This window comes from Paramisgurnus dabryanus, chromosome 8 (assembly GCF_030506205.2).
Source record: "Paramisgurnus dabryanus chromosome 8, PD_genome_1.1, whole genome shotgun sequence".
NCBI lineage: Eukaryota > Metazoa > Chordata > Actinopteri > Cypriniformes > Cobitidae > Paramisgurnus > Paramisgurnus dabryanus.
In genome coordinates, this window is record NC_133344.1 from 2,423,671 (window position 1) to 2,436,716 (window position 13,046).

The following is a 13,046-nucleotide window of genomic DNA, read 5'->3' on the forward strand; positions in this document are numbered from 1 at the left end:
AAAATGACAGTAAAACTTCTTTCACAAAAGTAAATTATTTCTTTCAATAACTAAAAACACATTCCTTAAAGCTCAACTGTGTACTTTTTTTAGTTAATTCTTAGCAAAAACCCATGTTTTCTTTCAAAAGTATTTGCTCATTCATGTGTAATTACTTCCACCCCACTAATCAAAGTGTTCTCGTAAGTGTAGAATCTGCTATTTAAAATACATACCGTCGAATCGCTCGACTGGCGCATCCATGTTGTGCCTTCATCTTTGAAATACATTCGCCGACGAGGGACATTCCTGAAATTCAAGCTCTGCCTTTCGCGCTTTCAGACTACACTCATGCTGGCTGCTGGCTGAAGCCTTCGGAGGTTGCATGTGTAGGCGGTATAAGTCATTAAGACAGTCTTATTTCAGAATATTAACAATTATAAAGCTGACAATTATTCTTAGTTAATTGTAAATTGATGTAATATGCTTATGACTTGTGAATGTAATGTTCAGTTAATTTAAATAAACCAGGCTTGATGACGTATGCAGCCTGCGACCTGCGTAGCTGAATCCTTCGGATTTTACAACAGCCGCACACCGTGATGAACCTGCGATCTAATGCTTTGATCTGAAAGCCTGTTGAAGACATATTCTCGAGGACATTAAAACAAGTCGCCAAGGAAGCGAAACGGGGATTTTAAACGACAACGCGACAGGAAAAACATCAAGACCAAAGTTGGAGTTAGTTTTCCAAGATGGGGCTCAAGGGACACTGAAGTTGCTACTTTCTATCTTCTCCACAGGTAATTCAGCATATTCGTTTTCATCTATATAGTCTATGTTGTAAACTTGAAGTTTTATAGTTCCTTGGCTAACTATAGCATGGTTATGCAGTTAGTGTAAACACGCATGTGGTTTAATGTGTTCGAACAGCCACACGCCGTCCCTCCACCCATTTATGTAATCTGAGGTACTGAGATAAATGTTTTTCATCTTTTCTGACCTCTAGCTCAAACACACGGTGACAGCCCTATTTTTAGCCTTTCATTGATAAAACGCTGCTGATTTGCGCGTATTTCGTTTAATTTTACAAGCGTGTGAAAGTTGAGCGATCTTATTTCACCAATATCAGAGAAAGCTCTTACATATACATGGACATGTAACGTTTTCTTAAAACATAAGCATTGAACTCTGACATTATATATGACATAATATTAGTTTGTGTCCATTTAAACCCGTAATTACTCCAGCTCATGATTAAATGACAGGAGAGGGACTCTTCCACAGACCATCCCCTCAGTAATCTCGAGAGAAGCGGTTGAAAATGGACAAAAAGAGATGGATTTAAACACCAAGTGTAAAAGTGATGTGTCTCTCTCGTCCACTTGTGATCTGATCGACGAAAACACATCTTAATACCAAGTTTAACAGCCCCTGTGATATTTTTCCTTGCGTCGATGAAAAAGGAGTATCTTAGCTACGTTTATGTCACGGTGTGGTAACACCGAAAAAGGGAAAATAACAGAAGACGAACCCAAACGCAAGGATGTACCAAAATATAACTATGTATTTATTAAAACAGAACATGAACACCCACGTGGGGGTAAAACAGAAGATGAATCTAAACACTTTGATGAAACACAAACTTAAACACGGGAAAACAGGAACAGGTTTCAAAACACACGAAGCACATGAACACTGAGTTTTTCACAACGAACGCGCACACGACAGAGAACAAGAGGGCATTATAAAGACACCACATCAATGGGGAACAGGTGAACGTAATTAATTACGTAAGACACGAGTACATAAGGGAGCAGGGTAAAAGTGACGAGACACTGGGAACATGTGACACAGATACATAATGTGAAAAACACGTGTTCCCACACAGACCACAATGCTGCCATGACCTTGCCCTCAGAACATAGACCTGAACCTAAAGTCTGGCAAGATCACGACAGCGACAAGACACTGGGAACATGTGGAAGCCACACACACAATGTGAATCCACATGTCCCCACACAGAACAAAATACTGTCATGGTCCTGTCAGATGTACTCAGACATAAATCTAACACAGATGTCTGACAAGACCATGACAGTTTATGGTTGCTTTTTGTATGTGATTTTAAGCAGACATATCATGACAATCAGACTTTTTACATGTTTAACATAAATTTGTGTGCTATGATGGATCACAGGCAAAGGACATGGCAAATTGTTCATTTTTTTTCATTGCTTTTGCTTTGTAGCTACTGGAAACCATGTTAACCTTGGCATGACATGGCCAAGCCACCGTACGAGTTAAAACGCATTCCGAATGGGGGGGGGGGCTAGAAAGTAATATTCAGTTGGTTGTCATATAGACTTTCACCGCTAGATGGGAGTAGATCTTACACAGTGGAGCTTTAATATAAAAAAAATTCTATGAAATCTTCATTTTCACTTTATTTCACAATCATCACTTCGTTTTCATTTTATCATTATAAATATAATTATTTTATTTTACTTTTTGCAGGAATCATTTAATGAACTAATAATGAGTGTCATGTCTGTGTCTTTTTATCTTTACTGAACAACAAGTAACTCTCAAGTGTTACAACAACAGCAGGCAGATGGCCTGGACTGCTTTGCTTTAAGTAACGCTGGAGCTGAATGTGCATCCACAAGCATAAACTTCAGCCTGTACAGTTGCGTGGATTTCTTGTAATGCGGATTTCTCAGTTTTATCTACATTTTCCTATTGGTTTTAGTTTACTTTTGTTGCACATGACGAGTACCTGGTCTGGATTTATTAGGTTTATAGAAATAATGTTACACATTGCCCCAACAATCTAGCTGGAGTTTGACCAGGTTGTCGTTAATCAGTATGACAGCAAACAACTGACTTTACTGACCATGAGTTACTTTGTTTACAGTCTCTGTTGTTTTGTTTAAAATCTCCTCATACAGTTCACTCTCTGTCTCTGTTCTTCACAGCTTTTTCTTAAACATGGGCTGTTTGTGCCGCACACTATTCTGTCCTGAATGAACAACAAAATTACCTGCAAGCATTTTCAGTTCAGTGACATATTTGTCAATTCCTTCATCTGACCTTGATTCGTCCAAAGAAACGATTTCTCTCCAGAGTTTCATTTAGGGTTACAGTTCTGATCAAAAGCCTCAATTAATGTCTTTACTGTTCTGTCCTCCGCTGCTGATCCTAATAAAGTTTCACATAAATCTCCAGCAGGTAGAAAAGTTTCACCTTTGTGTTCACAGACGTCTCTGTCAGTGTCAGATCAAGATACAGCTGAAATTCCTCTTTCCAGACTTCCCATGTCTTTGTTAGGTTGTTTGAATGCAGCATCAATGTCAGCGGTTTTAGTCCGAGTGTGTCGTCCATTTTCTTGTATGAGGTTTGTGTCAGTTCAACAGGCTCAAGTCTGACTCTTTATCTTTCTGTGGCAAACTCCACAAATGCCCTGAAAACAAAACTGGTTTATCTCCTTGTTTCACTCTTGATCTCTCTCTAAAGTGAAGAAATAAATCAGACGAGTGTCATGTCTGTGTCTCTGTATCTTTACTGAACAACAAGCAATGTTTCTTTCTTTGAATGTAATACTCTGAAGAAGATATCAGACATCATCATGATTTAAATCATCTGATAGCACCAGCATAACCTTTCTTTAGGACATCAGAAAGAAAACTTGTGTATTTCTCATCAAACCTTTCATTTCTTCTACAAATCTTTATGTCTTACAACATTTGTAGTGAAACTGCTCCTTTAAGTGTCTTACTAGTTTAAATTGCACCTTGTTGTTTAACTTCATGGATCTAAATTCATGATCAGATGCCATTTTTGCTCGTTATTCAGTAAAATCCAGAATATCTGCGAATTTGTCTTTGTGTTTTTTCAGTTTGATGATCTCACATGAGCTTTCTCTTCAATGATCTCTCAGCTTTAAAGGTTTCATCATCATCACAGCTCTTATATTACTTGACACGTTAAGTTCTTGCATATTAGACATTTCATCAATAATGTTACAGCATGAAGACAAAAACAATGAATCCGCATGTAAACCTTGTGCATCCTTAGTTTTTATCGAGTGTCATTTTAAAGCTTTCTCCATATATGCAGCAGTCACTTTATATTCATCATTAAATTGTTTTTTTTTTATCAGAAGACATTTAACTCATGCATATCTTACTTCTGGAGCTCAATGCTGACGACTCTCAATCAATTCTCTACGTTGTCCTTTAGAAAAAAAAACTCTTTAGAAAAATACAAGCAGTCTGTTTTATTGGAGTCAAAGTTCAAACGCTCTTATAAATGTTATATCATTGAAATGATATTAAAGTGGATTACCATCAAAGACTGAGATCTCTATTATGAGAAGTGTATGAGGTTGAGCTTGATGTACAAATATTCAGTTCACTCTTGTATGTCGCCCTGATTACAGTCCTACTGATGAACCTAAAGGTGAAATGATTTTAATACAGTGACACAAAGTTTTATAAAATGATAAACTTGACATTTCAGCTTTGGTCTATCGCTGTGGTTTGCACAATAACAGCAGAACTGCAGAGTCAAACTGCGCCATCTAGTGGACAAACACAAACTTTACAATAAATGACTCTTACATACAGTGGATATAAGTTTAGTTCAACTCAAAGTGTTTTGTGCTCTTTCATGAAGGAGAAAACCTCACACATTAACACAGAAGTATGAGTTAATATTTGTGTGAATATTATATTTTTATTAATAAATTAATACTATAATAAATGTAAAAACAAAACAGTAAATTCATACTCAGTGAACAGTACATTAGGTCATTATTATAATTAAATTACAATCTTGATGTAAAATCCTGAACTCCATCAAAGGCGTCTGAACGTCAGGTGTTGTTATAAAAATGACCACATGATGGTGCTTTGGTTGCTACAATACAAACATCAGCACAAGTATTGTCTTATAAGTATCTGATTTTGCAGATCATTTGTTTAATAAATGCATATTCATATTGTGATAGCACGGGGTGTTATATATAGTAATCGACAAGCTATAGCTTATCGTCTTTGTCAGGTGACTTCACAATCACAAAAACTGAAGTGCATTATGGGTGCTGTCGCCATTTGTAAGGTATCAAAGTCGAAGGGTTCTATAGCAGAAGAATCGTCCATTTTCATTTACTATATTTCAATGGTAAAATGTTAAATTAATAGATGTTATTCCCAACTCAGTGATTATAATACTTTGCATCAAAGCAACACTTGGAATATAAAATAACTAAAGGAGTATAAAATAACAACAAATAAGAAAGTTTCTGTAATACGCCCCCAGATGTCTAAGACCTTTATTCTATTCTTACTCTCTCTCTCTCCCTCTGGCTCTGCAAGCCACTCCCATTAATCGGAACAACGCTCAGATATCAAAATCACCCTCTTCCATATCATATTGATTACCTTCCACTATTATTGTAACATGAAGTCTGGCTGTTAGCTTAGCTTAGCATAAAGATGGCGGCTGATTGTTTTTTCGTCTGTGTTTGTATATTTTCGTAAGTCCCACCCACTGATCTGTAATAGGTCTGTAGCGTGAGTGGGTCCCACCCATAGCCCCCACCTTGGAAAAATGAGGAATGAGTGTCTGCAGTCTTTCACCTTCGACAAAGTTACAGCAGTTCCTCCTTTCAATGACGCAAAATGATGATTTTTACATTATTGAAAGAGGGAAGTACAACACTGAAATCTTTATTTCTCCCATCTCAGGGGAAACTGAGGGAATGATGCACGACCATTCAAAAACATGATTGGGGTTCTAATGATACAAAGCTTAATGCAAATCAGTGAAATGTCCCTTTAAGTTGTGTTTGACTTCACGCTGCTAGACCTCGGAAGATAATGCACATGGTGTCAAAAAATTATTGATGTGTCGTGCAAATGAGCGGTAAAAACCCGGTTGGCAAATCCATACTCAAAAGCGTGAAGCCTTTCTTCCATAGGAATGAAACACTTGCTTTGTGTCAGTGCACATGCATCAGCGGGCACACTGGCACTGAGCAGAGCGAGACCTTTAGCCTATGTGCCTGGGCTCAACCCCCACCCAATTCAAACCCTGAGTATCATTAAATTACCTGAACATTCTTGCACAGGTTTATGTCGAGTTTTTTCAAGATGCAAAGTGGTCAGTTAAATAAATATGGCCAGGGGTTTCTTTCATAAGAATTGAGGGTCTGCATCAACTGGTTCTTGTCTCGTCCGTGTCCATGGTTTGTGAGTTTACCGCGTTCCCCCGACCATCAATCAGTTTATGTCGTGCGCCTTTTTACCTTCCCTTATTTTTTATATATATTTTTTATTGATAATTTTTTTTTATTTAAATGGTAATGGATATGATTTAAAATGTAGCAAAGTGCAATACTTTAAACAAAACATACTTAAGTAAAATTACAGATTTTAAAAACTACTTAGAAGTACAAAAAACTACTCAATTACAGTAACGTGAGTAAATGTAATTCATTACTTTCCACCTCTGCCAGTAGATTTTAACAATGAGATTGAAGTCTATGAGTGTGTTTACATGCACAGAATGAGCAGATAACTATCCAAAATCTGCTTCTTATAGAAATCTGTTTTCATGCGTTTACATGCAAATCAATAAACTGGCTATGCAGAAAACTGCGTTTACATGGGACTTGGAGATTTGTCAGGTTTCTATCAGGCAGTGACGTCACCACCTATAATACATAATAGTCATTTAAAAAGGCCGGCGATAAATTTGTCTTAAGCTATACTGTTGTATCTCTTCTCGTGTCTGCAGAACCTGTAAATGTAACATGAGCTTAAATTTTCACAGTTTCTCTGCCAACTTCTTGAGTCAAATCAGTGCCGGCGCCAGCCGAGCGCTGATGAGGGGGCGTCTAAAATACCAGAGGGGGCGATCACATGAATGCATATAATTCCCCCAGCTAGAAAATACATAGGTTTGGTACATTAAGTTTTAAAGTGTTATAAACAAACATCTCTGTAATACAACCACAAAAACTACAGCTATAGTGAGCAACGTACAGAGCTCTGAACAATACAACAACAACAAAAAAACGCATACCTAACGTCACATATTAGCACAACACTACTCATTAGAAGTTCAGACCCAGAGGTAGAAATAAATTTTACGTAATGGTGGGGGGCAGTGTTGGCAAATAGAGTTGATGGTTTTCAGCCCAAAAACGGTCCAAACGCAACATTTTATCAACGTTTTGGTTCAATTTGATCATATAACGTAGTTATTTTAACTGCCACAAGTAATGCACCATAAGCTAGCGATTAAGCAGCTAGAGAACCACAATAGCAAAATGACAATAACTCGTTTACATATACAGCTATGCTGTAGGATAGGCTAATTCAAATTCGTTAATTATAAATTTAACGATGTCTGTTTTTTATCTATTTACTCCTGATAAACAGGTGTGTGAGAGAGAGAGATCGTACAGGCTTACCTTTAACGTTAAATGCAGAACAATAATAGGCTGTTGGTTGTACGTTGACTTGCAAGGATGCTGAAGAACATGAACATCATTCTGAACTTTTCAAAACTATGTACAGTCTGGCTGAAGTTCATGGTGCCCGAATTGGCTTAATGACAGCCGAACATTTGGATCTTTGCACCTGAAATGCTCCAATAATTCATCCACGCCACGGCATTAATTGATGTGTGACAATCCGGAGTCCGGTTTGTAAAACTTCCAATGCTATTTTCCATATATCCATTGCTACAGGGCAGGCCCATGTCACTCTCACACTCCTGTCTGTAAATTTTTATATAATTTCCCACTTCGACATCTTGATTTCCCTCTGAGACTAAGAACGCGGGCTCATTGTCGGCGTGCCTCAAGCCGTCAACACAAACTTGTTCAACTTCAGGCGCGGCTGCAAGAACCAACAACCACATAACGTCAAAGTACCGCGAGAACTATTCGAGAAAGCATACTAAGTGTCGTTTCGTCTCACTCTCGCGGCATTTTGACGTCTTCGCCTGATGAATTCGAACAAGCCTATAGGCTACACATGAGTGGGCGTGTGTCACGGTAGAATACATGCACACTTGTTTTTTTGTTTTGTTAAATAATTAGACTTTAAAATTCACTTTAGGAAGACAATACACAAGGCAAACGTGATTTTTAAATAGCGCATTTTATAATTAAAATCCCATTCAACATTAATGGTGATCTGAGGGGGCGGGATAGTGCCAGTGAGGGGGCGACGCCCCCTCACGCCCCCTCGTGGCGCCGGCCCTGAGTCAAATGCAGACTTTTATGCGATACTTTGTGCTTACTTCCACATGTGACATTTATATTTCCCAACGAGAAGACATGTGCATATGAAAAAAATTGTAAGAAAGCCGATTAAGGTGTTTACATGCAACGTGAAATCGGGGAAATTAGCAAAAAACTACCTGTGCCGATCAGTTTTTGCTTATGCCGTATATACATGATCCCACACGTTATCGGTTTTCAGTTTTAACCCAACATATTTTTAGAGTGAATGCTTTCTCAATTATACTTTGTTATTTATAGACACCCAAATGAAAGGTATGACAGCAATTCAAACCACCAAAAATTCTTGTACAGCTTTAAACACATTAACCAAACATTGTTTTTTTTTCAATCCAACAAAAAGTTAGTTCTACCAAAAAGATGGGTTAAAAATCAACCCACAGAGTTGGTTTTGTCCATCTTTGACCCATCGTTGGGTTGTAAAAGTCAGTTTGATTACAGTTAGCAATTAATCCGCTACTATAAACTTTGGTAACCATAGTAACTCAGTTACAATTGCAGAGAGAGGGAGCGAGCGAAAGAGAGTGACCCATGACCCCTGTTTTCAGCCATGATCAAATCAAGACTTCTGATTGAGTTTCGTTTTTATAAAATCATGAATTCTTTGAATGTTTTTTTAAGGAATATGGTGTCACAAAGGAGCTTTGTGCTCTGTTATTGACAATGAACTTAATTTTGCACTTCTTTTCTAATATGTTTTTAAAACACTTTTTGTAAAAATTGTTGACGATTAGTAATATTGTTATATAAAGAAGCTTGAAAAATCAAATCTCTCTCTCTTTCTCTCTCTCTCTCGTCCTTCTGTTTCAGTTCATTGTCTATCTCTTTAAAACATATTTTAAAAATGTCCAACTGCTTGATTTTTGTTTTCATTTAATGTGATGCATTTTAATAAATGTAATGTGTCCTTATATAGTAATCGTGGTTAGAGACGCCGCTTTTATTTCACACTTCAAATAAAGATTGCCTTGTCAGTGTTGGCTGTCATTCATAAATTATTTTAATAAATGAATTAAAGAATCATTAAGTTAGCTATATGCTTAAGCAACGAGGGGATAGACTTTAAAGAAGAGACACACACAGTCACAGGTAACTTGCGCACGCATCTCTTTCTCTTTCTCTCTCTCTCTCTTCCTTAAGTCTTTCTCTTTCAGTTCTCTGTCTCTCTCTTTTAATAATGAATTTGAGTAAATGTGATAATTAATTTTAAATAAAAGCAATACAATGGCACTACTTTATTTAAAGTGGACGGAGTGCGAGCCTTAACTGACCGTCATTTTTACCCGTTTGTTAAAAATTACACTGTAAACATTCATTACAGCTTTAACTTGGCAAATAACCAAGGTATAAGCGGGATAATCCACAGCTAGCTACGCGTCAGGTGGTTCTTCGCCTTTATGTCGTGCATTAAAACCTTTTAATGTATGGCTAGCCGTGGATTTTCCTTTACATATCTAGCCTATAATGTTATAACTTTGATGTGATTTAACTTTAATAAACTTTTTTGCTTTCATTTTCAAAACTTTAAACTCACTGCATCTGTATCTCATATATTCAAACCTGTTATTTTACATTCCTTAAACTATAAATGTTTCATAAGTTCTGACATGTGATGATAACTTGCTGTGATTTAATGAGCAAAAACACCACAGAATGATCTTTTAAAATCTTTTAATACATGACATACAATTTAAATGATTTGATATCTCAAAAGCTTTTATGTAATATTGGACCAGAATAATCAAAAGATGATTTATCCACATGGGAAAGAATTCAGAAGAATAAATCTGATCTCACACTCTTAAAAAGAATGTGTTAAAATAATTCATCTTGTGTCTAGTTAAGGACAACACATCTAGTGTTTTGGATGTGTTTTATTTTTGAAACAACACATGTTGTGTTGTTTTAACACATCTTGTGCTGTTATCCTTTTAATCACATCCTGGATGTGTTAACTTTAACACATTGTTTTATGTTAAACTATTTAACACATTATGTGTTGTTTTTTACACATTATGTGTCATTTCGTGTTGATTTTGAGTGCATATAAAATTTAACACATTCGTTTTAAGAGTGCATACTGCAGTTTAAATAATCCTGTTTTTTTGTAACCCATGTCAGTATATATATTGAACCGTATGGTTAAAAATGAACCAATGCTACGATGCAAAAAATTTTTCTTAACCAAATACATTTTTGTGGCTTATTTGTGTCCTGATAAGCCAGTTTGAGTTGTTTTCCTGAGTTCACTGGAAATTTTCATGAAAAACACACTCCCACATTCTTTATATATAAATGAAGAGTAAAGGGAATTTTAGTTGCAGGGCTTCACAAGACTGAAGATCTACAAACAACATAATTTTATAGGTAAGTTAGTAAATATTAGATCTGGAATACTAACTTAAACTTAATCAGATTTATTATATGGCACGCACGTCTTTATATCTTATGGAGCATCTTTAGCTTTAATTAGAGTAAACATTGTCATGTCTATAATTTGACAACCTTATGCAACATCAAAACATTTAGTTTCATTTAGGGCTGTATTCATTTTTGACTCTTGTGTTGTATTGTAATCTGCATTAATATATTGTAATACACATTAGTTAAAGCTGTACATGGGCTGGCCCCAGGTTATATTTGTAATTTGGTCAGTGTCCTCACCATCTCAGTCTTTCCACTGGGCAGGTTCTCTTATTTTGTATCAGCCTCACTGTAATCTCAAAGCTATGGGTGGGAGGTCGTTTTCCCCCGCGACTTGGGTTTTTATTACAAATATGTATCATGAGTTTACCATTATAATCCAGCTGTGCATATACCACATACAGTCATGTGAAAAAATTAGGACACCCCATCACATTTTCTGTCCTTTATTAAGAAATATTTACATATCACTGGATTTCATCTTGTTTTTATTTTTTGTCTGGAAAAGAAAGTGATTTAGTTGCAGGTTAACCAGAAAAAATGTGAATTGTCACAGAGGAAAAAGTTAGAGGACACCCTGCCCTCTAATAGCGAGAGTTACCCCCTTTGGCTGAAATTACTTCAGTGAGACGCTACTTGTACACCGTAAAAAAAATCAAATTAATGAAATGTTGGACGGACAAAAATATATAAGTTAGACCAATTTTCTTGTTTGGGTTTAGTTGAGAAGACATATTATTTTAAGTCTAGATAAATCTTTGTTTAAAACATCAAATGAATGGTTATTGTGTTATTTCTCTTAAAAATGAGACTTGTTCTTTTTAATCCTCAATGAGCTTGTGCTCAAACTTTAATGTACAAACCATTCAACAGCATAACATTCTCTCAACTCCCTCTTATTTTACTCTTCTATCATTCAACATGCACCATAGTCATATAACACATATAACTCTACTGGTCACATTTAGTATCACATGTGATTCATTACCTATCAACACAGTTATTTTCAAATTCAGTCAACATTCAGAATGGCTAGTGTTGACTGAACTAATTAAGACAAATCAGGTAAATATGTGGACTTATGACAGCTTTGTTTCCTGACAACAAAATGCTCATAATATAACTGTTATTTGGTCACAAAATGTAATTGTAAGAGTTGTTCAGCCGTGAATGTATGTGCTTACAATTTAAATATGCGGTCGGTTAATAAAGATAGCGTCTATTTAAAAATGTGCTCGGACAGTTTCGGACGGAGATGAGCTCCAGATGAGCTCCAGAGAATCACCGACACTTAAGCGCTCACACCCCGCCCAGCGCAGCCTCGCCTCGGCAAGCCCATCAGAAATCGACTGCTGGCTCTGATATCTCTGTGGTGTTTAAACGTGATTTAATTCATTTTAATTCCTTATACTTAATAATGAAAGGGTTATGTTTTAAAGGATTGCACTTAATTGATATTGCTGTTGAGTGATTCATATCTTTCACATTTGTTATAACCGGACTGTGTCCTGCCTGCGAATTTGAACTTCAGAGTTGAAGGAGCGGGTGGAGAAATAGTCCCAATATCATAACAATCTTAAATAAAACTTCTAAATATACCCGTGTGTGTACGTGTGCGTGCGTGTGTGCGCCCCGCGCGGGCTCGCGTGTGCTGGCGTATACTGTATGTATGTATGTGCGCGTGTGTTTTGAATTTAAAATGTCTTAACTCGGAAGGATCTGGATCACAGGTCATTTCATCTGAGATCAATCCGCATGTAACAGCCGGAATCACTCACTGTTTTACACAAAGACACAAGTCATCAGCCGTTTCCTCAAGTTCACGCCAGGTAAGTGGTTGTAAATAAATGTTAATTTTAGACTATATTAATTGGCAAAGATGCAAATATTCGACGTGTTTGTAAAGATAAAGGTGTATGTTATGTGTCAGAGGTAAAGTGGAGGTATTTTAGTTAAGATAGCCTGGATATAGGGTTGGTTTACCGGACAGGGTTTAGAACTCGGCGTAATTATAATTGGGACATTTTTACAAACAAACCTTATAAAATACAATACTGTCGTGCATTTTGAGACAAAACAATAGCACTCATATGTTAAGAGATGTCAGTATTTTAGTCAGTGATAAGCCCTGTCCGAGAAAACCGCCCAATAGTGTTTAATTCAATTACGTTTGATGTCTGAGGGAAATTTGGCCTAACGTTAACGTTATTTTAGGGTATAAAGTCTTTCACCGTCAAGCTTTATTATATTAAACATGTATTTATGTATGTGTGTGTGTATTTATATTCCTCTGTTTATCAAACCAGAGTGGTGATGATGTGGAGAG